This window comes from Sciurus vulgaris, assembly GCF_902686455.1.
Source record: "Sciurus vulgaris genome assembly, chromosome: 5".
In the NCBI taxonomy this organism is placed as follows: domain Eukaryota; kingdom Metazoa; phylum Chordata; class Mammalia; order Rodentia; family Sciuridae; genus Sciurus; species Sciurus vulgaris.
This window is the reverse complement of record NC_136465.1, coordinates 132,070,532-132,094,364: the sequence shown is the minus strand read 5'-3', so window position 1 is coordinate 132,094,364 and position 23,833 is coordinate 132,070,532. Positions and strand designations below refer to the sequence as shown.

The window sequence follows — 23,833 nt, the reverse complement described above, 5'->3', positions numbered from 1 at the left end:
GTTAAACTCAGAGCTGAAATCAATGAAATTGAAACAAAAGAAACAATACAAAAAATTGACAGAATAAATAGTTGGTTCTTCAAAAAAATAAACAAAATTGATAAACCTTTAGCCACACTAACAAAGAGAAGACGAGAGAAAACCCAAATCACTATAGCCTATTGGTCATCACCCATTTATATTAACCCAGTCATCTTATCCTAACATTTCTTCATTAAATTTCCTGTAATACCCCCACTTGTTAACTGCTCTTTGAACTTGTCATAACATCTTAACTGCTTTTCTCATCTGTTCAATAGCATTTTGCATATGTGTTAATTTTTATATTTACATAGGAGTCTGCTTTTAACTTTTGAAAACTATACTCTAAGGAGAATAAAGAGTCTATCCTTATTGCTCAGTTTTATTTTTTATTGGTGCCAATAATTACTATTTATATGTTATATGTAATTTGCTTTGAATATTTATTCCAATTATTTGGTTTACAATTTATGGTATATACTTAGTTTAACCTTCACAAAGAGTTTTTATTCTTTCAGATTGGTACTTTTGCAAACAAATCGTCAAAAGTTTTAATTAGGTGAAATACTCAAATTTGTATGCCCGATTAACATTTGCAGCCAGGACCCTAATGCCCAGAATGGAAAAAGTAAGCAGAGGCCCAATTTACTATGTCAGAGGCCAGCTGTTATAGCTGAATGGAGTTGACATCATCATGGATCTTTCTATGTCTGATTTCCTTCTTTGCCTCATTCTCAAAAGAGAATCCTGTATGCATTTGCAGAGTATTTTGAGAAGATTTTTAAAGAGCAGTTGAGTAGGCTGGTACTTTATATTTGTTTGCTTGCCTTTGTTATTTGTCATTCATTAAGGTGAATGGATACCCAATTGCTAATACCATCATGTGTGAGTTCTACGCCTGACAGTGTTGCACTGATTTAAAAGAATATAGATTCCTATTTGACAAGCAGTGTTCCTTAATGAGTTATTCAAATTTCTTACACTAGAAGTTAATGAAAGCTGGGGTCAGTGGTGTGTACCTATAGTCCCAGTTAGTCAGGAGATAGAGGCAGGAGAAGCACTTGAACCCAAGAGCTCAGATTGAGCAACACAGGAAGACCTCCATCACACAAAAAGAAAAAGAAAGGAGTTAATGATAGTTGAGATTGCTGAGATTGTTTGGAATTATGAGGAAACTCTTTGATAAAGAGAATATAGCAAAGCATTCGTTTATTGATCACATCTCATAGGTCTGCATTTCATTAATTCTACATAAGGTAATGCTCGTTGGCATAAGGAAAATTAACTGTAAATAGCTTTTTTTATTTGTTATACTCATGAGCTGTGGAAACAAAACTTTTTGAAAGTTTCAGTTCAAACAGTTGAAAATGATCTTTTGAGCTTTACCAGGGGATTATATCAACCCATCAACTCATCAGGATGAAGTAAGCGAAATGTATGCTCCAACTTTGCCTAATCAGTGTATGACATCATATATCTCCTGTTAATGATATCTAATACATATAAATCCATTAGATGTCTTTCTGTAATGGATGTATTAGAGATCAGTAATAGAAATGTGTGGTGGGGAGGGACTAGGAGATTACCAAATTGAAAAAGAAGTTAGGGGCCTCCTTTGTGTTTCACAGTTACTTGGCTATAGGTAAATCAAACCATTGCTAGGTTCTTGAATACTTCAGTCCTCAAAAGAGTCTCAACTAATTACCGTGATTTGATCATTACACAGTGTATACATGTATTGAAATATCACATTGTGTCCCATAAGTAAGTGCCAACAAGACAAACAAAAAATAAATAATATAAAATGCAGGAAAGGTAACCCATTAGCTGAAGTAGAATACACTTTTGATATATTTGATCCTTGAGTTTATTCCTTTATTTGCAAAATAAAAACAATAATAATCGTACAATTGTTTTAAAGATGAAATAATACCTTTTACCATCTAGATCTCTCTTTCTGTCCAGAAAAAAAAAGTTAAATATGTTAAAGGTAAGCCAGGAATGTATACAATTGAATGTCCCTAAAATGACTATAATCATCTCTGATAACATTAATTTTTTAAAATTATTTTTTACTTTTTAAAAAAATGTATTTGTTCTTTTTAGTTATACATGACAGTAGAATGCATTTTGACATATATACATGGAGTATAACTTTCCATTCTGTGGTTATACATAATGTGGAGTTGCACTGGTCTTGTATTTGTATATAAACATAGGAGAGTTATGTCTGATTCAATCTACTGTCTTTCCCATTCCCACCCCCCTTCCCCCCAGTCCCACTGTCTAGTCCACTAAACCTCCACTCCTCCCTCCCCACTCCCCCTGATCCCACCTATTGTGAGTCAGAATCTGTATATCAGAGAGGACATTTGGGCTTTGGGTTTTGTGGCTTGGCTTATTTCACTTAGAAAGATAGTCTCCAGTTCCATCCATTTATCAGCAAATGCCATAATTTCATTCTTATTTATGGCTGACTAATATTCCATTGTGTATATGTACCACATTTTCTTTATCCATTCATCTGTTGAAGGGCACCTAGTTTGGTTTCATATCTTAGCTATTGTGAATTGAGCTACTATAAATATTGAGGTGGCTGAGCCACAATATAGTATGCTGATTTTAAGTCTTTTGGTTATATATCAAGGGGTGGGATAACTGGGTCAAATGGTGGTTCCATTCCAAGTTTTCTGAGGAGTCTCCATAGTGCTTTCCAGAGTGGTTGCACCAATTTGTAGTCCTATCAGCAATGTATGAGTGTACCTGTTTCCCCACATCCTCGCCAACGTTTCCTGTATTTTTAAAAATTGCCATTCTGACTGGAATGAGATGAAATCTCGGTGTAGTTTTTTTTTTTTTGGGGGGGGGGGGGGGGGGGGGGGTACCAGGGATTGAACTCAGGGGCACTCGACCACTGAGCCACAGCCCCAACCCTTTTTTGTATTTTATTTAGAAATAGGGTCTTGCTGAGTTGCTTGGTGCCTTGCTTTTGCTGAGATTGGCTTTGAACTCTCTATTGTCCTGCCTCAGCCTTCCAAGCCCCTGGGATTACAGGCATACACCACCACGCCTGGCTCACTGTAGTTTTAATTTTCATTCTTCTAATTGCTAGTGATGTTGAATATTTTTCATGAATTGTTTACTGATCGTATTTCTTCTTCTTCAGTGTAGTGTCTGTTCAGTTCCTTTGCCCATTTGTTGATTGGGTTATTTGTCTTTTTGGTATTAAGTTTTTTGGGTTCTTTACATATCCCAGAGATTAATGCTTCTGAAGTGCAGGTGACAAAGATTTTCTCCCATTCTGTAGGCTCTCTCTTCATGTTCTTAATTGTTTCCTTTGCTATGAAGAGGATTTTTAGTTTGATACCATCCCATTTATTGATTCTCGATTTTACTTCTTGTGCTTTTGGAGTCTTGTTGAGGAAGTCAGTTCCTAAGCTAATGTGATAGAGATTTGGGCCTACTTTTTCTTCTGGTAGGCTCAGGGTCTCTGGTCTAATGCCTGGGTCCTTGATCCATTTCAAGTTGAGGTTTGTGCAGGGTGAGTGTAGGGATCTAATTTCATTTTTTTACACATAGATTTCCAGTTTTCCCAGCACCATTGGTTGAAGAGGTTATCTTTTCTTCAATGTATGTTTATGGAGCCTTTGTCTAGTATGAGATGATTGTATTTGTGCAGGTTTATCTCTGTGTCTTCTATTATGTACCATTGATCGTCATGCCTGTTTTGGTGCCAATAACCATGCCATTTTTGTTACTATAGCTCTGTAGTAACAGAGCCTGGTATTTAAATTTAAGGCCTGGTATTTAAATTTTTCCCACTTTGTTTTTCTCGCTGAGGATTGCTTTGGCTTTTCTGGGCTTCTTATTTTTCCAAATGAACTTCATGACTGATTTTTCTGTTTCTATGAAGAATGTCATCAGAACCTTAATAGGAATTGCATTAAATCTGTATAGTGCTTTTGGTATTATGGCCATTTTCACAATATTAATTCTGCCTATCCAAGAACATGGGAGATCTATACATCTTCTAAGGGCTTCTTCAATTTCTTTCATTAGTGTTCTGCAGTTTTCATTGTAGAGGTCTTTCACCTCTTATGTTAGATTGATTTCCCCCCAAATTTTTTTGAGGCTATTGTGAATAGTATAGTCCTCCTAATTTCTATTTCAGTAGATTCATCAATGATGTATAGGAATGCAATTGATTTATGAGTGTTAGTTTTATATCCTGCTACTATGCTGAATTAATTTCTGAGTTCTAGAAGATTTCTAGTGGATTTTTTTTGAGGGGTCTTCTAAATATAGAATCATGTTGTCAGCAAATAGGGATAGTTTGAGTTCACCTTTTCCTGTTCATATCCCTTTAATTTCTTTCTTCTGTCTAACTAATGTGTCTAGAGTTTCAAGGAGTGGTGAAAGAGGGCATCCCTGTCTTATTACAGTTTTTAGAGGGAATGCTTTCAATTTTTCTCCATTTAGAATGATGTTCGCTTTGGGTTTAGCATACAGAGCTTTTACAACATTGAGGTATGTTCCTACTAGCCCTAGTTTTTCAAGTGTTTTGAACATGAATGGATACTGAATTTTGTCAAATTCTTTTTCTGCATCTATTGAGACAATCATTTGATTCTTGTCTTTCAGTCTGTTGATGTGATGAATTACATTTATTGATTTCTATATTTTGAACCAACCCTGCATCCCTGGAATGAACCCCACTTGATCATGGTACACCATCATGTTAATATGCTTTTGAATGTGATTTGCCAGTATTTTTATTAAGAATTTTGGCATCTATGTTCATCAGGTACAAAGTTTTCTTTCCTTGATGTGTTTTGTCTGGTTTTGGTATCAGGGTGATACTAACTTTATAGCTTCATGGAATAATTTGAGGAAGGGTGTTGTTAGTTCTTCTATTAAGGTCTGGTAGAACTCAGCTAAGAATCCATCTGGTCCCAGGCTTTTCTTTGTTGGTAGGCTTTTGATGATGTCTTTGGTTTCATTGCTTGAAATTGATCTGTTTAAATTTTCTATGTCCTCCTGATTCCCTTTGGGTATGCCATATGTCTCTAGTCAATGTTTTCAAGATTTTCTATTTTATTAAAGTATAAATTTTCAAAATAGTTTCTGATTATCATTTTATTTCAGTAGTGTCTGTTGTGATATTTCCTTTTTCATCACAAATTTTAGTAATTTGAGTTTTCTCTCTTTCTTTGTTAGCTTGACTAAGGGTTTATCAATTTTGTTTATTTTTTCAAAGAACAAGCTTTTGTTTTGTCAATTTTTTGAATTGTTTCTTTTGTTTCAATTTCATTGATTTCAGCTCTGATTTTAATTTTTCCTGTCTTCTGCTTTTGCTGTTGATTTACTCTTCTTTTTCTAGGACTTTGAGATGTAATGTTAGGTTATTTTATTTGTTGACTTTCTATTCTTATAATGAATGAGCTAAATGCAAGAACTTTCCTCTTAGCACTGCCTTCATAGTGTCCCAGAGATTTTGATATGCTGTATCACTATTCTTGTTTACCTCTAAGTAGTTTTTTTATTTCAACCCTGATTTCTTCTGCTATCCATTGGTCATTCAGTAGCATGCTATTTAGTCTCCAGGTGTTGGAGTAACTTCTATATTTTTGTTTTATCATTGATTTCTTTCCATTATAATCTGATAGGATGCAAGGTATTATCTCTGTTCTTTTGTATTTGCTAAGAGTTGCTTTGTGGCCTAATATATGGTCTATTTTACAGAAGGATCCATGTATTTCTTAGAAGAAAGTGTAAGCAGTCATTCATGGAAGAAATATTCTATATGCATATCAGTCCATTTTATCTGATAAGAGTATAGATACCATGCGTGTTTATGAGATTCATATAAATGGTATGTTTCTTCCCATCCTTTTACCTTCAATCTGTGGATTTCTTTGCTTATGAGGTAAGTCTCTTGGAAACAGCATAGTTGGGTCTTGTTTTATAAATCCAGTCTGTAAGTCTATGCCTTTGATTGATGAATAGTCCATTTACATTCAATGTGATCATTCAGATATGGTTGGCATTCCCTGTCATTTTCATTTTTTTCTCATTTTTATTTGAATTAGTTCTCCTTTCATTGACTATTCTTCAAGTGTAGTTCCTCCCTTTGCTGTTTTTCAGTTTTATTTTTCATTTCCTCTTCAAGAAATATTTTATTGAGAATGTTTTGTAATGCAGGCTTTCTAACTGAGAATTCCTTTACCTTTTTTTTATCATGGAAAGTTTTTATTTCATCATCATCTCTGATGCTTAATTTTACTGAGTATAGTATTCTTGGTTGGCATCCATTTTCTTTCAGAACTTTTCAGAACTTGGCATATGTTATTCCAAGAGCTCTTAGCTTTTGAGGGTCTGGGTTGAGAGAACAGCTGAAATCTGGATTAGTTACCCTCTAAATATCATCTGTCATTTTTCTCTAGTAGCCTTTAAAATTCTATCCTTATTCTGTAAGTTAGGCATTTTCATAATAATGTGCCTTGGTGTGGGTCTGCAGTAATTTTTTATATTTGGGGCCTTGTAAGCCTCTTGTATTCGATTTTCCATTTCATTTTTTAGGTTTGGAAAATTTTCTGATATTATTTCATTGAAAAGATCGTGCATTACTTTGTTTTGTATCTCTGAGCCTTTATCTATCCCAATAAATCTGAAATTTGATCTTTTCATGTTATCCAATATTTCCTGGAAGTTCTGTTCATGGTCTTTTGACACCTTTCTCCATGTTCAACTTTGTTTTCAAGATTATATATTTTGTCTTCATTGCCTAAAACTCTGTCTACCAAGTAATCTAGTCTATTGGTGATGCTTTCTATTGAATTTTTAATTTGGTTTATTGTTTCCTTCATTTTGAGGAATTATGCTTTTTTTTTTCAGAGTGCTTCTTTATTGAAGTGATCTTTCACTTCCTGTATTTTCTCTCTGATTTCATTTTTTTATACTGTCCTTTAATTTGCAGATCAGTTTAATTACTTACATTCTCAACTCCTTCTCTGACATTTTTTCCACTGTGGTGTTGGTGAATAATATTATTGGAGTATCTTGGTTTGTTTGGGTGATTTGTTCCCTTGCTTTTTTGGGTTGTTTGTGCGTCTACCCATCTAGGAACATGGATCTGAGTCAGTAGCATTTTTACCCTGTGGACTTGTAGTATCCCTGAGGGTTTCCAGTACCTCATCATTTAGTAGGAAACAAATAATAACAACAACTAATGCAAACAATATTCAGCATTAAACCAAATAGTTCCCGCTCTGATGTTTGAAATGTTTATTTTCATAATAAACAGAAATGACAGGATCAGTTATTGTCTGCAATAAAAACAGTAAGTTTGCAAAAGGCTTTACAATTTCAAATCATGGACAGGGAGAGAACAGAAGTGATATAGAATATGAAGATTATGAAGGAGAAGAGAAGATAGAAATAAAAATTAAAGGATGAGTGAAAGAGAGAACAATAGAGATTGGCTGATACAAGAGAAAGAGAATCAAGGGAAATAAATGAGAGAAAAAATATACACAAAGTAAAAAATTTAAAAATTAAAAATAAAATTGAAAGAATACAGAACAAAACCAAAACATAGCAATCGAGCTTGCTACTCCTAAAAAAACTGATCCAGGGGGATGGTAGCTCAGTGGTAGAGCATTTGCTTAGCACATGTGAGGCACTGGTTTCAATCCTTAGCACCACATAAAGATAAATGAATAAAATAAGGTATTGTGTCCATCTACAATTAAAAAAAAATATTAAAAAGAAACTGATCCATGAAAAGTAACTGGTTTAAAAAATGCTAGAAATGAGAGAAAATCAAATATGAATATGTATAAACATCCATTAATAATTAAGGTCATAATTAAGTAGAGAAAAAAAATAGAGGAAAAAAAATCTCCATGAAAAGTTAAAGAATTTCTTCCATTGGAGTTCACAAGATTCTCCACTTCCCTTCTCAGCCATGTTAGGTGAGGCCATCTGGAGAATGATGCACCCTCAGGGTGGGGTTGCTAGGATAAGAGGTAATCCCATAGGCAGAACTCCTGGGGGTGAGGTTTAGGCTTAGGTAGGCTCCAAATCCTTTGCTGAGTGTCATTTGGTCTGGAGATTCTAAATCAGTGCACCTTCAGGGCCCAGCTGGAAAACTGCACCCCAGGGATCTCTCCTGGTTCCACTTGTGTGGTGGAGGAGCCAAGTCTTAGTTCACTACCTCACCTGTGGATCACATGTTTCCTGGTCTCAGGGTCAGTCTCCAAATTCAATCTCTCCTGTCCCTGCCCTTTTAAATTCCTACCAGGTTATCTCTCTTAGCTGGTCCTGCAAGCACCAGACTGGAGGGGGAGGGGGAGAGCTGGGTGGTTTCCTGTGACCTGTTGTCTCCTATGTAAACTGCTCTCCACATTTGATTTTCTCCTGGTCACTTAGGTATACCCTATGTCATGAAGCGTGGGTATGCCAGGCTCATATTTCAGGCCGGACTCGGGTTTGCCAGGAATTGGCTCCCTCAGCTGCTGGACCTGCACTGCAGCAGCGCAACAGTTCCTTCCTCTGTCTCTGCATGCCGCCAGGAGGGATGCAGTTTCTTTCTGCACAAGAGTATTGTGCATCGCACCTTTCTGTTAAGTTGGGCAGTGTCTTTTAACTCTCCAGACCCAGACGCACCTCAGACCTCTTAAGAATATGAGCTCCTTTAATTTCCTGTGCTCACAGAGGGACTGCTCTGGCTGGCGCCTCCTACCATGGCAGTGATTGTGACATGGGATTTCTTCCTTATTTTATTATATCCAACCTCCTGAGTCCCTATTCTGCTTTGAGTGTCTAGTATTAAATTACAGTGAAATCTCGCCCCCCTGTTTTTTTTTTTTCATTCACCCCCCTTGGTGAGGTTTCATGCCACTAAGCATCCAGAAAAGCAACATTCTCCATTCCACCATCTTGAAACCCACCCCCCCACTTTTAACAAATGTTTTTAAAATTTTTCTCTTAATAAAGCCTTTTCCTTAAAAAAGAGAAAAATTCAAGCTTCTCTTTGTATTCTGACATTTTAACCTTTTCTAAAATAATTATTCTAGGCATTGGCTAGTGAAGTGAAGTTTGACAAGCCAGTTAATCTCTCTCTTCTAGTTTTCCTTATCTTGAAGATTTCTTTCTTATTTATTTATTTTTTTCTTTCTTTAATTCTTTCTTTCTTTTTTTGTTTGTTTTTGTGCTTCTGGGGATCAAACCCAGGACTCATGCTTGCTAAGGCATGCAATCTACAACTGAGTTACATCCCCAACCCACATTTTGGCCTAGTGATATTCAGATATTTATAGACTCTAATTTGTGAGTTTTCTCTTAAAATACTAACACTGTACATTAGTGTTTGAAGTTTATAAATTACTCTTAACAATAGGATTTTCCCCTTTTGCCTAACCATGTATACTGCATAGTAGCTACTCAGTCCATGTTTGAATTAATAGTATACATGTTTTATCCTTCCTACTTCAGGTTTGTTTTTTTTTTTTTTTTTAAGTATTGAAACAATAATAGATAAGAAAAATATTTGGCTTTCATTTTAATTATGTCTATTATAGTAGAAGGTCAATAATTTCTTAAGTGATTTATAAAAAGTAAAACATGGAAAGAGCACAGGATTTGGACATAGAACTGGTTTCTAGTTTGGCTTTGAAATTCAGTTCAATGGTTCATTTCTTTTATCTGAAGAGTGAGGAAGATATTTCTCACTCTTATAATATAGTATTATAATATATACAAAGTGCATTTTCATCTATAAGGTATTTTACAAATGTGAGGGTTGCTCATTCTTTGATTAACTTATACAACTAGATTAAGATCTGTTCATTCTTTTCTCCCAGGAAAGGAATGGAAAATGGAAAGGCTGATGCATTTATACTCACATAACCAAGCCTAAAGTCAGGGCAGTTATGACAAGTTTGAAAATCATCCATCAGAAGTGAATGAACAAATAAAAAAAAATTTTAAACAGTGAATGAAATGGAAGGGTTTGTTGCCAGACTCAAGTCCATCCGCTTACCAATCAAAAGCCAATACTCAGAAGCCGAGAGTTTGGTAGCAGGAAATCAGATATATTTAAGGACTCTTGCCCTGAGAAGAATGGATGGGGACCTCAAAAAAGACCATCTTGGGGTAACTCATGTGCATGGAAGGGTTTTTATAGAGAGGGAAAGGAACTACGTGGAGAACCGGCAGGAAGGCTACCGGCTGGTGAGATTTTCATCATCCAGGGTGTCTCCTTTCATTTCCCTCTAGCTAGAACATCACAACTGACCTTGACCTCCTGGGGCTACTTCCTGTAATTCCTTCTCCACCTTCTCCTCCTCCTTCTCATTCTTCTTTTTATCTCAGTACTTAGGACTGAACCCAGGGCCTCACAAATGCTGGGCAAGTGCTCTACAACTGAGTGACATCCCCAGCCCTAGTTCCTATAACTATTAAGACAAATGTATCACTTTCCTGCAAGTTAAATCACATGGTAGTTGACATGCTTGTGTTAGTTGATGCACATGACTAACAGAAAGATTCTGATGTTATCCAGATGTTCTGGGTTTTGTAAATCTAAAGAAACATTATTTTGCAGGTTCACATCTTAATCATTCAGGGGCCAATTTTCTTTAAAACTTAGAATGCTGGGCAAAGGGAGGGGAAGTCAAAGGACAACTTATACATGGGCAGCCACTAATTATTTGGATCACTTTGATGATGACTGACCAATAGGCTGGTCATTGATATCCATCATAAAGATGGCCATAACAGATGTGATCTCCCTGGAGGCAATTTGATGGCAAAACAACAAAATGGGACTGGAAGTTAGAAAATCTAGATGTAGTAACCAAAGACACAGCATGTGATCCAAGTTAACTATTCAGTCTTTCTGAGCTCTAATCTCCCCTTTTGTGAAATGATATTTAAGAGTAAATGGCATTCATGTTTTCTATTTGGTGTTATTGCTGATTCCTGTTCCAGTCATTCCTCCAATGAAGTTGTAGTATATAGTTTTTACATTATTCTTTATAACATTTTTATTCCTTTTCAAGTTTATCTGGAATAGCATTTTAAACTCTTCTTTAGCTTACCTACAGATCATTATATTTTAAGTTAGGAAAAATATCAGTCCTGGCTTTTATGATTTGGTGCTTGAAATAATGCTTCCCAAGGCGATTTAAAGAAACTGAAAATTAAATGTATTACCTTAGAGAACAAATTAGGCAGTTTATTTAACAACAAAAATTATTTTCTCAACATGATCCACATTAACAATAAACCAGAATGAGTGTACTCTAAGACTATGTATATCTAAAGCATAGAATGAAATTTCTGATTTAATTAAATCAGACTAAATAAGATTTTTCTTCAGTAAGACATCCTCACTGAAGCGTAAAAATATTTTAAAGTCGAGAAAAAGCAATATTTTTACAGAGAGAAATTCTGCTCAAGGGAGCTAAATGCATTACATCCTGATATTAAAACCGATGGGGTTGATGAATTTTTTTCCAAGGAAACTAGAGAAAGTGCTTCTCCTGAGAAATGTAAATGTGACTCAATTTGGCAAGGCTATTCATAAATCAGCCTTAAAGAACTGAAGTGAGTCAGGACCTCCTTAGGGCGTCACACTCCTTGTCACCATTTACTCACTTACCTGTCAACTTTCCTAGGCTGCTACAAATGCCAAGTAAGAAAGGAGTGGAAATGTCATCGGATCAGATTCTCCTTAAGTGGGATCAAGCAGGACAGGTGCTGAGAACTGGGTCTCTGCAGCTGACCACCCCTCGTCTACTCTGTTGGCTACGTTGCTACTCATACCAAGTCAGGGTTCCGCTAGCAAGAAATGAGGAAATCGTTTTTGGTTAGGAAACAAACACTGTCTTCCACCCATCCCAGTATATTCACATCTGATTGATTTTCTCTGTGTGAGGACCTTTTTAAATCATGACATTTCATCTTTCTTTCTTATAAGCTACAGAGTCCTTAGGAAAGAAAAAGAAATTTGGGGAAAATAGAAATAAAAATCAAAGGAACAACAACTTCTCTCTCTTGAGCATTGACATAAGGGGGCAACTAGAGTTTCCACTCCGAAATATGAAGGGCTATTCAGCTGAAGTTAAGAAGCAGAGTTTTGGAAGCTCTGTGCCCTCCTAAAAGTAGGACAGAAATTCATGAAGACCAGAGGTGTCCTTCCCTCCAAGCAGAAACCAAGGTTAACACTGAAGACAGCTTAGATCCTTGTACGTCTGGAGGTGGTAGCAGAGGAATCCACATCAGCAAACTTTACTGACCTTTATATGCCATGCATTTGTGGCACCTAGAGACTCAGCACCCTTTTCCTTTGTCATGTCACTTCTCTAAAAATTTGTTGCAGTTGCTATATAAACTGGACTTCAAGACCACCACTTTGAGCCACTACTTCTTCTCTGGGTGTTTCCCGTGTATATATTGTCAAAGGACAAGACTATTAAGTAGCTTGAAGATCTGAATTGGCTTTATTTTCAATTCTAGAAAATAGAATTTTTGTGAAATAAAGTTTTTCCAATGGGCCAAGCAGAAGAGTTCGATTTTTATAGACAGAGAAGAACTGAAAAAGCCAGGGCTTCTTGGAGAAATGCCTGATTCTGGGACTGGCACTCGGAAAATTTAAACCTGGAATATCTTGTAGAACCAGAAAGTAACAAAGTGCTCCCTTCTTAGCCCCTCCAAAAAAGCATGGTATCATGTCTAAGGAACACAAGAGCCAAACTGAAGAAACTCAAAAGGCTGCAGCTGGAACAACTTGAACAATAAAGTAAATAATGTAGCATAGAAGCACAAACAAAAGAATACAGTTAGCAGTTATGTGTCTATACTCATGGAAATCCATGACTGAATGAGTAAGGAATGGAGGTAAAGGGGCAAATATTTCAGAAGAATTACAGATGATCTGAGGAGATATCCCCATCCAGAAGGTGGAGTCTAGTTCTCTTTGCTCCTATTTTTTACTTAGTGATTTATTTTCAAAGAATGCAAAGGTAATAGCAATTGTCCAATGGAGAGAACTGGCAAGTACTACCCTAACAGAATGGTGAAGGTTAACATCACAGGTGACGCCACGAGACTCTCACCTATTCCCTGATGGGACATAATGAAAAGGGCATTTCAACTCTGTGTGATTTTCAAAGGCCCATTAACTCAACCTAATCTAAAGAAAAACATCAGATAAACACAATTTGAAGGACAGTCTACAAAATACTAGACTAGTACTCTTGAACACTTTCAAACAACTAAAATAACTAAAGTCAGAAGCTGTCAGAGGCCAGAGATGACTAAGGAGGTATGACAGTGGTGTGCCACGTGGGGTGCTGGGTGGGATCCTGGAGCAGGGGATTTTCATCTCTCCTGTACCAGACAGGGTCCTGCAGAAGACAGGGTCTGCAGCTCCTTCTACTAAGGAAAAGCGAGTCGCCACAGGTCAGAGCTGGCTGCTTCTTGTTTGCTAGAGAAAGCCAGCTGATTTGGACAGCCAGGTTTCCTAGGACTTGTCATCATAATTCCGAACACCATTGTTTACTGAAGCCCTTCTCAGTGGCAGTGCTAGATGTTGTGTATCAGCTGTCTGATTTGATCCTTGAAATATCTGAATTAGAACAGCATAATTGTTTATTCCATCTTAAAGATGCTGGAGTATGGCATCCTGGAAGAGACCAAATAACTTGCCCAAAGACATGCAGCCCTTATGTAGCAGAACTACAATAGGAATTGTGGCACTAAATCAAGTCATGTCTAGGTGGTTTCTCTCGGAAGTCTAGTCTACAGTTAAACCCATTTCTCTAAAAATAGAGTAAATCCATCATGATTATAAATAAGGTCAAAATATTTGAACAGATGCTTCATCAAAGAATATATATAGATGTCAAAGAAGATAGATACTAAAAAATACATAATATCACTAGATTTCAAAGAAGTGCAGATTAAAATCATGTAGGATACCATACATTCACTAAAATGGTTAAAATTAGAAGGCTGAAATTGGCAAGCACTGTTGAGGATAGTAGCAACTGGAACTATTATGCATTGCTAGTAGGAATGCAAAATAACATGATCAACTCTGAAAAATATTTTGGCAGTTTCTTAAAACATAAAAACTACCACCTCATCCTACCCATTTTACTTTTAAGAATATGAAAGTATATGTATGTCCACATAAGGATTTACTTATAAATATTCATAGTAGCCAAAAACTAAAAGCAATCCAAATGTTCATCAACAGTGAATCACATAAAATAATTATTCTAAATTTACACACTGGAATACTACTCAGTAATGAAAAAGGTATGAGTTACTAACATATAGAACATAGATAACTCTGAAAAACATTATGCTAAGTGAAAAAAATCAAGCACAAAAGACTCCATACCATATGGTTCCATTTATAGGAAATCCTATGAAAGGCAAAACTAGAGTCATGGGCATAAACCAATAGTTTCCAAAGACTGGAGGATAGAGGAGGAAATTGACTACAAAGAAATACAAGGGAAATACTGGGGGTGATGGAAATGTTCTATACCTTGACTGTAGTAGTGGTTAAATAGGTACATGCATTCATCCAATTTCATTGAGTTTTCCTCTTAAAACTGAAAAAAATTAATTTTATGTAAATTATTTCTTTAAAGAATGTTACATAGTTGAAAAGACTCAATCATTCCAAAATTGCGGTCAAAATCTGTTGCTAATGAGACAATAGTGAATGATTGGTAAGTAAAATTTGAAAAAATAAAATTCATTTTAATTTGTAATGATCTTTAAATTTTCAACACAATTTTCAGAAATCAGAACTGGAAATCATAGATGCTATATTATATGTGGAGGATGGAAGAACATTGTTTTGTACTCTAGTTAACATACTAATACAAAAATACTCAGCCCTGTATTACAAAATTTGATGTGCAAATAGCCAGGTGTTTAAAATTCATAAAATATTTAACACGTCTTACTTTTTATGCTTCTCTACCTCATCCCCTCTTCCATTAACTGACCAGCTATTAGTCTGCCTTACAACAACTAAGGGACTTCTCGGTCTGCTCTGTCTTGGTCACTTGATTGCTACCTGTGTTCCCAGCCTTGTTAAGAATTCTACCACAGGCAGAAATGATGAAGAAACTGCAGGCCAATCTCTTGGGATGCCGTAGTGGTGGCTTATTACATCTTCCTGGCTTTGCCAGGAATTTTTTAGGTTTAAAGTAAAAAATATAAAGAGAAACAACCCCCAGACACAAATACTATTCCAATTAGCTCAAGTTATGAGCCGCTTAGAAGGGCACAGGGGATTCTAGAAGTTCAGGTGGGCCTCGAGAGAACAAGAAAGCAGACTACACAGTCAGGCCTCCTGAGAAGCCAGACAGCTCCTCTCTGCCTCTGCCCCTCTCAGTGGTCCCATGTGGCTGCGATTATCTCATCTAATCACATCTACTTTCTACAACTTTCCTTGAACTGTCTTTTGTGGCTGATAGACTTGCGGGTGCAAGGTTGAGAATCGCCACCAGCATTAAGGCCACATGCGCTTGGAGCTCAGTTCCTATCTTCCCCTGTCTCTGTATCTTAGATCAATTCTCCAGAGAAGGTCGAACTGACCTTGCTCAGGTCAGCGGGGTCTGGGGAGCAGGTTTACTTAGGTAAACAGGGCTGCGGGGCTGGTGGCCACAGGAACATGCGACCTGTGGAGCCCTGTAGTATCCCAGGCTCAGAAGGGCTCTGCACACTCCATTTTGTGCTGTATTGTCACTGGCATGAAATTCTTGGCATTAATTTTTGAATAAGGGCTCCATGTTTTCACTTTGCACATTTTCACTTAAAATGATGTAGCCGATCCTGCTGCTGGGTCTAGTTGTGGAACAAGACTTGGTTGCGTGGGCAGGTTTCTTCTCTAAGGAGATTTCGGCGGGCGGGTAGGGAGAATTTGGTGTCGTTACCATCTTTTTAGTCACAAATAGGCTTCTCCCTTCTTTGTATTCGCACCCCTGCTTAGTATCATATTCCTATAATTGGTAAATATTGGCTCCTATGAGGTGCTAAATTCTGTGCTAGGCATTGGAAATATTTAGTGGACAAGACAGATGTGATTCCTCTGTCATGGAACTTAGTGTCCAGCCAAGTGCCCTCCAGTCTACGGTCACTCACTACCTTGACCAGTTCCTTCTCAAGAAGATGGTGTTTCGCTCTTAAGAACCCCTGACTCTTACCTGAAGCTTCTCCTCTGCTGTTGTCACTACACAGTTCAGTGTAACCGAAAGGCATACTGAGACCTTATTGACAGAGACTGGTAGGGAAAAGGAGCCAGTAATAGGATTAGTGACTTGGCAGGGTGAAGTCCTCCCCCCTCTTTTTTTTTTAACCTCACTTAAAGAACACTGAGTTCTAATAGGTTGATAGTGCCTACTATGCCAAGTCCAAAAGGCATAGTAAGCTTGCTTCTAGATGGCATTAATATCCAAGTTAGTTTTATCTGGTAGGAAGTGGAAGTGCAGAACCAGAGAGTAGTCAAATTCAGATTGTTAGAAACCTGTGGTTTTTAGGTCCTAGATTTATTTTGTAGCAAGCTAGCTATAGCCAGAAAGATAAGGAGACAAGCTTCAGCTTCCTAGTGGAGAGTGCCAGAAGACCTAGGGAGGAGGGTGTAACGTTAGTCAAGCATACAGATGCTCAGGAGTGGATAAATATTTAATAAAGTAGCCAAGGCAGAAGGCAGTGTGGAAGGCCCAAAGGGAAGGCTGAGATTCCTGGACTCATCTTGAATCATGGGCGACACAGCACCATGACTATGAGCAGGCCCCTGACTGTCACCATCAGTTGATGATGTTTCTTTGTATTGTTCAAATGTTGCTCCGAAACCAACTACGTGTGAATCTGCTGATTGAAGATTTAAGTATTTAAAACTAATAAATGTTGCTTAAATGCACGTATTTGTGAATATTTTTGGCTCTGGAATTACCGCTTGCTGAATTTTAATCATCTTTCAAGACATACATCTACTTTGTGGTATACCTCCCGTATTCTGACATCCTTTATGATGTTTACTGCAATAAAACTAGCTGGTTGAGACTGCTGACCTCCATTTAGTAAGAGATCACCTGAGTTTTGGTTGGTTATATGGCTGCTCGACTTCATTTCTCAGCATTCTTTGCAGCAAGATGTGGTCTGTAAAAGATTAAGTTTTGCTGATGGGACGTGAGTGGAAAAGATATGGACAATTTGAGCATCATTTCCTTAAGGATAAAGCTGCTTGCTTGATGCTCCCTCTTTTCCTTGTTCCACTGGTGATATAATTGCTATGACTTCAGCAGCATCCATGACCCAAAGCATGGAAAAAACAATCTCAGTCCCAGGAGGAAGTCACCAAACAGAGCCCAGCCACGGACTTGGATATATGAAGTGACAGAAGTCAGCCACTGGTGGACCTACTGTGTTTTGGGGTCCCTTTAACAGCACTGTGGCCTTGCTTTAATTCACCCATTTATTGAATGTTTACTTTGTACCAGGCACTGAGCTAAAACCCCACTGCCAACACAAGACGTATATTCTTATTTTAAAGATTAATAAATTGAGGTTCAGAAAGACCATAGAACTTGTTCAAGATTTTGCAGTTACTAACTGGGCATAAGGATTCAAATTCAGGACTGTTTGACTACATAGTCCTTGCTGGATTTCCCACATTTTGCTACTGAGCATTTTAGGAATTTCATTTCAGCTGCTGCTGCGGTCTTATAGAAAGTTATTCATGGTAAAATGCTGTGCTCCCCATATTTCATTGTCCTAATAAAAGAAGTGGAGAGTTTATATATATCTTTACTAATGGTAATAAAATAAGGAGGATGGGACATATCTAGTTATCTTGTTTACTGCTTACATTCCGTCTGTATTTTCTAGTTACATTCTTAAAGAGGTTATTCCTCTAGGTATCTGTTATGGTTTAGATGTGAAATGTTCCTCAAAAGCTCATATGTGAGATAGTTCAAGAAAGTTTAGAGGTGAAATGATTCAGTTATGAAAGTCTTAAGGTAATCAGTGCATTAATCCCCTGATAGGGAATAACTGGTTGATAACTTTAGAAGGTGTTACGGTGATTGGAGAAGGTAGGGTCCCTGGGGGTGTGCCTTTGGGGTGTATATTTTGTCTTGTTGAGCACAGCACTTGCTCTCTCTTTCTCTGTCTCTCTCTCTGTCTCTCTCTCTCTCTCTGTGTCTCTCTCTTTCTCTCTATCTCTCTCTCTTTCTCTCTCTCTCTCTCTCTCTCTCTCTCTCTCTTTCTCTCTCTCTCTCTCTCTCTCTCTCTCTCTCTCTCTGTCTCTCTCTGTCTCTCTCTCTTTCCCCATGCCACATCCTGAGTTGCTTCCCTCTGCTACACCCTTCCATCTGGGTCCTCACCTTGGGCCCAGAGCAATGGTGTTGGCCATCAGTGGACTGAGACCTCTGAAACCATGAGACCCAAATAAACTTTTTCTCCTCTACATTTTCTTTTCAGGTATTTTATTTACAGACAGGGTCTCACTGAATTGCTTAGTGCTTTGCTTTTGCTGAGGCTGGCTTTGAACTCTCCATCCTCCTGCTTTAGCCTCCTGAGCTGCTGGGATTACAGGCGTGCACCACCACGCCTGGCAGGATTCTGGGTTTTCGAGTTGGTGCTGAAATTAGTTAAGACTTTGGAGTTTTTGGAGTGAAATGGGCATTGTTTACATGTGAGAAGGACATACATTTCAGAGGCTGGGGTGGAATGTTTTGGTTTGTGTGTGTCCTCCAAAGTGTGTGTGCCTTTGGTCCCCAGTGCAACAGTGTAGAGAGGTGTGCCCTAATGGGAGGTGTGAGTTTGATCTCTTGCACTCTCTCTCTCTCTCTCTCTCTCTCTCTCTCTCTCTCATGTTATGATGCCTTCCAACATGTTAAGATATAGCAAGAAGGCCCTCACCAGGTGCAGACCATGGATAATGGATTTCTCAGCCTTCAGAACAGTAAAAAAATAAATCTCTGTTCTTTTTCATTTGCCCAGTCTTGCATATTCTGATATAGGACCACAAAATTGACTAAGACAATATCAATTTCAGATTTAAGTTTCCTCTGTGCATTTTCATGACTTGGTACTAATTTCTCTTTAGTGATAAATAATATTCCACTATATAAGATGTACTACAGTTTATTATTCATTTAGCTACTACAGGTCATCTTGGTTGCTTCCATAATTTTGGCAATTATGAGTAAAGCTGCTGTAAACATAATGTGTGCATTTTTTTTGCTGTAGTCATAAACTTTCAACTTCTTTGAGTAAATACCAAGGAGCGCAATTCCTGGCTCATATAGTAATAGTATATTTCGTTTCAGAAGAAACCAACAAACTGCCTTCCAAAGTGGCTGTACCGTTTTGCATTCTCACCAGTAATAAATGAGAGTTCCTGTTGATCTTCGGCAGCAGCATTTGGTGTTGTCTGTGTTCTGCATTTTGGTCATTTAAACAGGTGTGTAGTGGTATCTCATTATCGTTTTAATTTGCATTTCCCTAGTGACACATGCTATGGAACATATTTTCAAAAGCTTGTTTGCCAATTATATATCTTCTTTAAGTGAGACATCTGTAAGGTCTTTGACTCATTTTTTAATTGGGTTATTTGTTTTCTTAACATTAAGTTTTAAGAGTTCTTGGTGTATTTTAGATAACAGTCCTTTATTAGATATGTGCTTTCCAAATATGTTTTCTTAATCTGTAGATTGTCTTTTCATTTTCTTGACAGTGTCTCGCAGAAATAAAATTTTATTTTTAATAAAGTTTAGCATGTTAGTCAGCATTTCATCACTGTGACCAAAATACCTGACAACAACAACTTAGAGAAGGAAAGATTTATTTTGGCTCATGGTTTCAGAGAATTCAGTCCATGATGAGCTGTCTCCAAGGTGGAAACATCATGGTAGAAGGGTAAGGCAGTGGAAAGTTGCTCAACTCATGGCAGCTCAGAAGCAGAAAGAGAAATACAGAAAGGGGCCAGGGACAGATTTAGTCCCCAAGGCCACGCCTCTGGTGACCTACTTTCTCCATCCATGCCCCACACCTGCCTATAGTTGCCACCCAGGAGTCCATTCAAATATTAATCCATAAAATGCATTAACCCACTGAGGAGGTCATAGCTCTCACACCCGGATCATTTCCTAACAGACCCATCTCTAAACAGTGCTGCACTGCTTAACCTAAGAACACTGAGGGGCGCAGGGGGCATCCAGAAACAAATCATAACATCCACATTACTGTGGATTACTTTCAGAGATTGGGCTTTTGGGTCACATCTAAAAAATCATCACCAAACCCAAGATCATCTAGATTTTTTACCTGTTATCTTCTAGGAGTTTCATAGTTTTGCATTTTACTTTAAGATCAGTGTTCTATTTTGAGTTAATTTTTGTGAACTGTACTAAGTCCATGTCTTTTTTTTTTTTTTTTTGCATGGGAATATTTTCACCATTTGTTGAAAATATTCTCTTTTCTCTACTGCATTTCATTGCTCTTTTGTCAAAGATCAGTTGATTATATATATGTGGGTTTATTTTGGGGCTCCTTACTGTGTTCCATTGATCTACTTGTTAATTTTTTCACCAATACCTCATTGTCTTGATCATTGTACTTCATGGCAAGTTTTGAAGTCAGGTAGAGTCAGATCCTCCAATTTTGTTCTTCTTCAATATTGTGTTTCCTTTTCTATGCCTTTCCATAAAAACTTTAGAATCAGTTCATTAATATTTACAAAATAACTTGCCGGGATTTTGATTTGGATTGCATTCAATCTACAGATTAAGTTGGGGAAAACTGACAATCTTGACAAGATTGAGTCTTTCTATCAATGAACATGAAATGTCTCTCCATTTATTTGTTTCTAAAAAATCTTTCGTTAGAATTTTGTAGTTTTCCTCATGGAGATTTTGTACATGCTTTGTTAGACTAATATTTACATATTTCATTGTTGGGATTCTAATATAAGAGGTATTTATTTTTAATTTTAAATTACACCTGTTTGTTGCTGGCATATAGGAGAGTAATTGACATTTTTTATGTTGACCTTGTATCCTGTAACTTTGTTACCATTACTTATTAGTTCTAAGAAGGGTTTTTGTTGTTATTGTTGATTCTTTTGAATTTTCTACATAGATTATCATATCGCTTATGACCAAACACAGTTTCTTTGCTGATATTCTTTGCTGATCAGACAATTCAAGTTATGTGATGTTCAGGCAATGGTAAATATTTTCTAATCAGAAATCTTAGAAGATGAAATAATTTGCTATCTATGCATAAAACATTATCAAATATAAACCATCTCAAAGAAAATCAACAATATATATTTTGAACCACTGCTCTGGCACAGGAACCATTGTATATCATGTAGAAACACAAATGCAAGACTTCATCCCCTACTGCACACAGGTTACAATCTAGTGAATGAAGACAACTACATGTGGTTTCTAACTACAACTATGCAGAGTTCGTAAACGTGTATGTCATTAAATCTCTGAGTCCTGGATACCTCAAATGCAAAAAATGGATGTATCTAAAATGATATGAAAAATCTTTTCTAGTTAAAACTTTCCATGAAGGTACAGTAGACAGTCTCTGTCTATTCAGCATCTATTTTCCCCTAATTTCTTCATACTAGAAACCTCAATTTTGTGCAGGTATCTCCCACCTCCATCTAACCATAAATATTAGGAGGCAATTCCAGAGGTCAAATCTGATTGGTTTAAACACAGACTAATGATTGCCATTGGTTGCTTCAGAAACAGTTATGGAATACAATTCAGGTGCTGATATGTGAAAGAAAATATAGCTATGTTGAGAGGGTATACTTTTGGGGAAAATTTTACTTCAACCAAAACAGAATCACAAGAAAAGACAAAACCTCATCTTTCCACTGTCGTATTGATGGGCATCTTGACATTCTGAGGATAACACTAATGCCATACTTCAGTTCTTGAGCATGTGAATTGATCATGAGGATTTGCTGTTATGTTATAAAACAATTTATGTTATTGTTAAACCTGAAACTATTACACCTAAAACTAGTCAGCATATCTATCATCATAATGATGACTGAAAGCATCATAATTGGTCTAGTTATATAATAGTTATTATGTGGCCTTAACAGATTTAAGATATACAAAATAACAAGGATGGATATGTTCCCAGGTAGTGCTGGTTTTTGTAATTGCTAAATATGTGTTTCCAGTGGGATTTTGGGGGTAGGGTACTAGCAAAGAAACAACATTAGTTTTAAATCTTAAAAGGTAGATGGGATTAGGATTAGGTTGTGTGTGGGAAAATGCTAGACCATTATTATTTTTATTTGTGAAGAATTTATTTATTCTTCTTCTTCTTCTTTTTTTTTTTTTTTTTTTTTTTTTGTGGTGCTGGGGATTGAACCCAGGGCCTTGTGCTTGCAAGGCAAGCACTATCAACTGAGTTATACCCTCAGCCCTATTCTTCTTTTGATAGTAACATTTTTATTTTCCTTTTAGGAACCACATTTTCTTGACACTCAGTCATGTGATCTGTGTGGAGCTGACCCACCCTCAGCTCCAGGAAATGGCAAATGACCTAGATTTAGCCACTCAGTGTACACCATAACTTTGATCACCATACTAATCTGATGGTTATGGCAAAAGCTTTAATTGTTCAATTGGTTTAATGAGACTCAATTTTTTAATAAAAACAGGAACCTCTAGGGTTTTCATACTGGCAGGGATATTAGCTTGATATTCTTGTAGATATCTTGATATAATAAGGGAGAGTCTGCCCAAGAGCAGAACAAATCAAGAAATAAGGTAAAGCCATGAGTTGGAAAGATAAAGTTCCAATGATTTTTTTAAAGCTCCTTGATCTTATTATGATTAAATCCCAATGTCTTTTCAATCATGTGAGGCAATAAGAACCTTCCATCATATTTTCTTAAGCTAGTTCATCTTAGTTTTCTTCCCAGGTTAAGAAGAGCTATTAAGGTCTGGGATTGTGGCTCAGTGGTAGAGGGCTTGCCTAGTATGTGTGAGGCACTGGTTTAGAGTCCCATACTGCATATAAATAAAGCAAATAAAGGTCCATCAACAACTAAAAAATAATATATATCTTAAAAAAAGAATAGCTAAGAATTTTAGGGGGGCAGAAATGTAGATCAACACTTTTCCTATTTGAAAATTTTGCTGAAATAATTTGAAGCTCACAGCTACATATGTTACATCTGTAGTTGTAGGGGAGAAAAGACTTTTTTCCTACCTTCTTATGTTCTGTGAATGATAGCTGTGAATTGAACTGACAAAAGACAGATTAACAGGAAAAGAAGCCTACATATTTATTTGATATTAATATTTTTACATGGAATAGGGTCTTCACAGAAAAAAAGTAAAAATTCCAAGGACATGGATAGACCCAGGGTCTTCTATATAATTCTAAAAAGAGCAGTAAATATTAGAGACATGACAACACAAAGGAAAGAAGAGTTTTGGTTAGGGGTGATAAATTACAGGAAAGTAACTAGGAAATATATGGAGGAAACCAATGGAAGATGAGTTATTTTAGTAAGGGTTGTTTGTAAAGACACATGGTGTCTTCAACTTCACATCTCTGGTGATAAGGATGTACTCCATCTCCTGAAACAAAGAAGTCACCTTTCTCATGGAAAATTTGATTTGAAATAGAAGCGGGGGGGGGGGGGGGGCAGAAAGTCCTACTGGTTCCCACTGATTTTCAGCTAAAAATAATCAGTATAGCAAAGTGACAAATTTTAGGAAGGTATGTT

The 23,833-nt window shown here is 36.9% G+C and overlaps 1 long non-coding RNA gene across 6 annotated transcripts in view; it reads left to right on the top strand.

The window, feature by feature from the left end:
* Positions 1–9,828: 9,828 nt before the first annotated feature.
* The window catches only part of LOC306662496, a 29,254-nt gene continuing 15,249 nt past the window's right edge, over positions 9,829–23,833 (top strand). For 5 of the 6 annotated variants that reach the window (XR_013764122.1, XR_013764124.1, XR_013764125.1 and 2 more), the window contains exons 1-3: positions 9,829–10,176; positions 18,955–19,018; positions 19,386–19,519. This is a non-coding gene — a long non-coding RNA (uncharacterized lncRNA). The remainder of the gene's footprint in view (positions 10,177–18,954; positions 19,019–19,385; positions 19,520–23,833) is intronic. The other variant, XR_013764123.1, reaches the window with a different exon arrangement.